This window comes from Netta rufina (genome assembly GCF_964035555.1).
Source record: "Netta rufina genome assembly, chromosome: 23".
Classification (NCBI taxonomy): Eukaryota; Metazoa; Chordata; class Aves; order Anseriformes; family Anatidae; genus Netta; species Netta rufina.
Window position 1 is genome coordinate 2,147,500 of NC_140147.1, and position 5,437 is coordinate 2,152,936.

Consider the following 5,437-nt stretch of genomic DNA (forward strand, 5'->3'; position numbering starts at 1 on the left):
CGCGCTGACTCCCTCCCTCTGCCCGGCGGGAGCGTTCCCCGGGAGCAAAAGGAAGGTTAAACGCTGCTCGGGGGGACGAAGACCCAGGGCAGCGTTTTTCTGAACTGCTACATTTGAACTCGGGATGAAACTCGTAAAGCGAACAAAGAGAAGAGAGAAAAGATTTAAAGAATTTAAGACGAAGAAACCAACTCTAATGGACGTAGTGAGAATGAGAAAATAAGCCAGCTTTATGGCTTTTGGGTTTTGCCTTTTTTTTTTTCTTTTAAATCGTGGATGCAGGAAGCCAAGTCATGTGCAATTTTTCATTTTTTATTTTATTTTTTTGAAAGCCCATAACGAAATCCTGACATGCTCCAGGAATTTGTTCTGAGAAGAGCGAGAAGAGGCCTCCTCAGTGCAAGAAGCAGAGGAACGAGCAGAAGAGGGCAGGGAGTTGGGTCGCTGGCTGTACCTGGATTTATCAGCTGGTTTCAACAGGCAGACACGGAGGAAAACTTCCTATTTCCCCACCAGCCCTAAAGCCAGGCCAGGAGAAAATTGCCAGCAGAACTGCTTTGGATTTGAAGCAGTTTCAGACTTCGTTTACAGTTTTCAGACAGACTCCACGTGGGTTTCCCAGGGCTGTGCCACGAGGGGAGGAACAAACCTCACCCTGGTCCTTCCCAGGGCAGGAACCGACCGCGGAGAGCTTCCGACTGCTACAGCAGGGGATAAAGCAGGTTAAGTCATACCCGGGACTTATCACAACACCACAACCTACAGATAACAGCACAGAAGTTTCTAAAATTAATAATAATTATAATTATAATTAATAAAGCACAAGGAGCAGAACTTGAACCAGGCCAAACTGAACTGTTCTAAATCTGTATATATTTATTTATGTGTAATTAAATCTGAAAGTTTTAAGATGTCCAGTGCGAGTTATTTATATCGAATTGAATCTTTTTTTTTTGTTGTTTTATTTTGTTTCATTTTTGTTTTGTTTTTGAAAGATGAAAGTCTCTGGTTTTTCTGCCATTAGAAATGGGAATGAAGTTTTGGATACACAAAACTGTAGCATGGACAAGATAGGCTGTGATAATAATGACTATAGAAGTTCCGCAGGATTTTGTACTTGCTGTTGTTTCTCTTAATGCTGCAATAGATGTACAACACCCACACCACAATGTCATTCTCATTATCTTAATAAACCTCTTTTTATTTGAAGAAAACACCTCCATCGTTTTTGTGAACAAGGATCCTTCTGCCTCTGCAGTTGTACTTGACACTGTTTCTTAAATCTATCTAACTATTCCTTCAGTTCCATGGCTGATGTTTGACTGAGCTGTGCAGTCAACAAATAGAAAGTTCAGGGAATGACAGGAGCTGGCGTTCATGCCCTGACCTCACAAGTCACGGCAGCTGAGCAGGCCGGCGCCTCTGTAGGGCTGGAGATGAGCAGTGAAATGATGAGTTTACAGATACTTCAGAACTACTCAGGATAGTCAAATCTAAACCTGTCTATAGAAGGACCTCATAGTATCAAGAAAGTGAGTGATAAATTAGAAGATAAACTAACTCTCCTAATCTATATGTGATCAAGCTCTCTAAATTAGCTTCTATGTTTGTTGTGTTATGATGGGTAGGACTCCAAAAGCAGCCACGTCATGTACTCACAGGAGGTCAGAAATACAAATAAAATGAGGGGAACTGTTAGAGAAGGTTTACTAAGCCAGGAAATGGATACTGCATCACATACCTGTGCTTGCACGGTAGTCCTCTGTCTCGAATGCCATTTGCACATCTGGCCAGCCATGGAGAAAAGCAGCCAGGGTGATCGCAGATGGGAGCAGACTCCTGCAGGGGGAAAGAACAAATCAAATGGGTCAGAGCTGTGCTGCTTATAGAGGACAAGAGCAGTAAGGGACAGGCATGGAAAACGATTGGAAGAATACAAACAGGGAATAGCCACATAAAACTAGAGACAGGACACCCAATGAAACAGGCAGCTGGCTCAAATAAATGAAGAGAGGACAAGCAAGCAGCCATGGCAATCCATGGAAGCAAACATGTAAATGGCATTTGACAAAATGGAAGATGGGTGGTTTTAGAAGAAATCGTAATAGAGAAATAACCAAATGGTCCCAAAAGGAACTGCAGGCTTCCAGAGGGACCTCTCTTTCAGCAAAGTGTGAAAGGAAACATTTTATGTACTAATATAATTTGTGGGGATGGCTCAGAGTCAGAAGCTTGCGTCTAAATACTCCTTTCAAATACTTAAGGATGCACGTAAATTGGGAATCAGATTGGAAACGTCCCTTGGTATGAAGCTTATAAAAACAAAGACTTAAATGACGGGCTCTGCAGGTTTGGTTTTGCTCTGGACCTTCCCAAAGGAAGAGCCAAAGAACAGGCAGGAGCCAGGGAGCAGGATGGAAATACTAGAGACACATTAGAGGCTTGTCTACACTTCAAAGCTCTGTTGGCTAATGCAGGGTGTGAGCCAAAAGCACAAAAGCTCTTCCTATATAAAATTATTCCAAAATAGGAGTGGCCTGTTCTGCATCATAACCCATTTTAAAGGTGGATTACGATAAAGGAGAACAAGGTGCTTTTGTGCTAGAATACAGGTTTCCCTGCATGGAGCTACTTAGCATAACTATCCTGAAATAATTCAATTTGTAGACATCCTGTGGTGCATGGTATCAGAGAACAAACTGCAGTCCAATACATGATGAAAGTGTATGTGTGCACACTGTAATATACAGGAGCAAAATGTTTCATAATGTAATCATGTTATGAAAACCTGACTTGGTTAGGGCACTCTTTGAATATCAAGTAATTCTTAGACATAGCAGCGATGAGCAATAGAGAGAGAGAATCAGGATATGCCTAAGGTAATTACATACCATGTCCATCAGGTGGAAAAAATACCTCCCTCCTCATTTTCCTCTTTGGGTTCTGCAAGTCTTCTGAATGTTTTATGAGGTGTTTAACAGTCTGGTGCCTGAAAGGCCGGGATGCCACCAATTACCTTTTAATTGTGAGGAAGTTTGATGATTTGGATTCACTTGGTGATTCTGCCACAGATGCTCAAGACTGACAGTGGAGAAATGCCATGTGAGGTCACCTTTCTGAAGGCACTGAGGCTTCCACTTCCCCAAAGGACTAGAAATCTTGGACTTTTTATGCCCACAGAGACACCTGAGAAGAGCATAACATTCAGAGGTTGTGCCAGTCCAATTCCTGTTTGTAAAATGTTAGTGCTGGAGTTCCCCTCCTGGGGACACTGTCAAACAAAGCCATCCCCTGGTGCGTTCTTTGCCTTTCCATCCTAAAAGAGAGAAAGGCTTTTTACACAATTCAGGGCTCCACCCTGGTATAAATTCCCACACTGATTACAAATATCATCGTGGGAAAAGACGTAGGATTATGTCAAGGAGTAAAAATAGATTCGGGCTCATGGTTTCTACCCTCGTTATAGAACACTGTGGAATTTCAATCCTAAAGGGGAATTGAGAAAAAAGATTATTTTGAATTAATTTTGAATGGATGACAAGTCCAGGAAAACCACATGACAATCCTTGACAAGTGAAAAAGAGAAAGAACATTTACAAAAACTCTTCATTCCCTACTAGTCAGCTATCCCAAGGGTAAACTGAGGTTAACACTGAACTGTGACTCTGTACTGTATCATTAACGTAAACAAGCAGAAGTTATGTGTTGGCATTCTGCATGGCTTTGGACAGGCTAAATTACCTTTAAGCAGGCTACCTTAAAAGCAACAGAATAATAATAGCTCTCCATACTAAAACAACACAATAAACAGATTTTGCTGACCTGTAGTTAATGCATTCTTTCATATATGAGAGAGTCCATTAGATTCTGAGCTTTACTTACAGAGTCCGAGGATCCACACGGTGAGCAAGGGAAGTTTTTCCTATGAATGCAATTGAATCGAGACATCCAAAATGAGAATGTTTTCAAATCAGGCAGTAAAACTAATGTTATCTGCAAGGGAGACAAAGTGCTCGCTTTAGAGATTATTGATTTAGCAGCCTAGACAATGTTGTGTGCAGCATACCACTATTGCTTTAATTATCCTAACAGATTTTAGGAGAAACAGTCTAAGCCCAGTGATTACACAGAATCCAAACACGCTGAGCCAGAAGGTATCATTTTGGTCTTCCTGCCTGACCTCCTTCGTAGTGCAAAGAATTCCCACTGTGGCCACCTGAGCATCACTGCATTTTCAGTAGGATATCATAAATAGCAATAATAATTCCTGACGTTGAATGCACACCCAAGCTTTGACCCCATAATCGCAGTGCTGAAGTGTCCCAGTAACCTCTCTCAGAAGCAGGCAGGGAAAAATGGTGAGAGTGTTATTGTGGATGGCTCCTCCGTATGCTTTATCCTGACACCTTCAGGTGCTTCCTATTCGATTCTTCTCAGCAAATAAAAGGTTGAAATTGTATCCTGAAACTCAGAAGTATTTCCCTTAGGGATAGCTTCATTTTAGTAGCAAAGGCTATAGCCAAAGATTTGTTAAATGAAGACAATTCAGCTTTTTTAAGGTGTGAAATGAATTCAGAGAAAGATCAAGCTCCTGTTCCAAGTTCAGAAGTTCTGCAGCACATGGAGCATCGAGCTGTGTCTGGATGCTATTCTTCTCACCTGATGATTGGACTGACAGTGCAGTCTTGGGTTCCCCTCCTGAGATTTTCCACTACACAGAGCCTGAAATTGGTTAAAGAATCCCCACAAGGCAGCGTTTTCTTGGTATGACTCCATTCCTGAATGACCTGCACTCAACATAGAAGATAACCAGTCACCATCCTCCTCTGTCCGTGTTCAAGTTTTCTTGTATTGTGTGTGATTCCACCTTATCTCACTGAATAGATAAATTTCTGCTAATTCTGCAATGTTGTTTTGGATTTATTTATTCTCAAGTACGCGCTGTAAGAAGCGAGCCATGTTCTTTCACAGGCAAACTTGCACTCTGTTACAGACCTAGTCAAAGCGGATCAGTGGAGCGTTTTTTTTTATTATCATCATCATTTTTGTTGTTGTTGGTTTTGTTTGTTTTTTACGGGATGAGCTTCAGACCACCAGTAGCTGAAATACTGTATGCTCTTATTCTGTATTTCACAGGACTTTTATCAGACCTTAGAGATCCCACTCATTCTTAAAGCTACGTGGAACTGTAAAGAGAGGACTTCTCTATTTCCCATGCAGGTTGCATTGCACAGGTACATTTCTTTTCTCCCAGCTTTACATCTCAGCATGCAGTAAATATTTTCAAAAAGGAGCATCTCCTATGAAAGAGTTTCATTCAATCTCATACAACCAGCATATCTGGCTCCTTATGTTTCAGGAGGGTTACATTTTTGCTCCAGTAGCACCTTGCTGTGCCACCAGAAAGCAAATCCACATTGTATTAAGTCCTGTACAA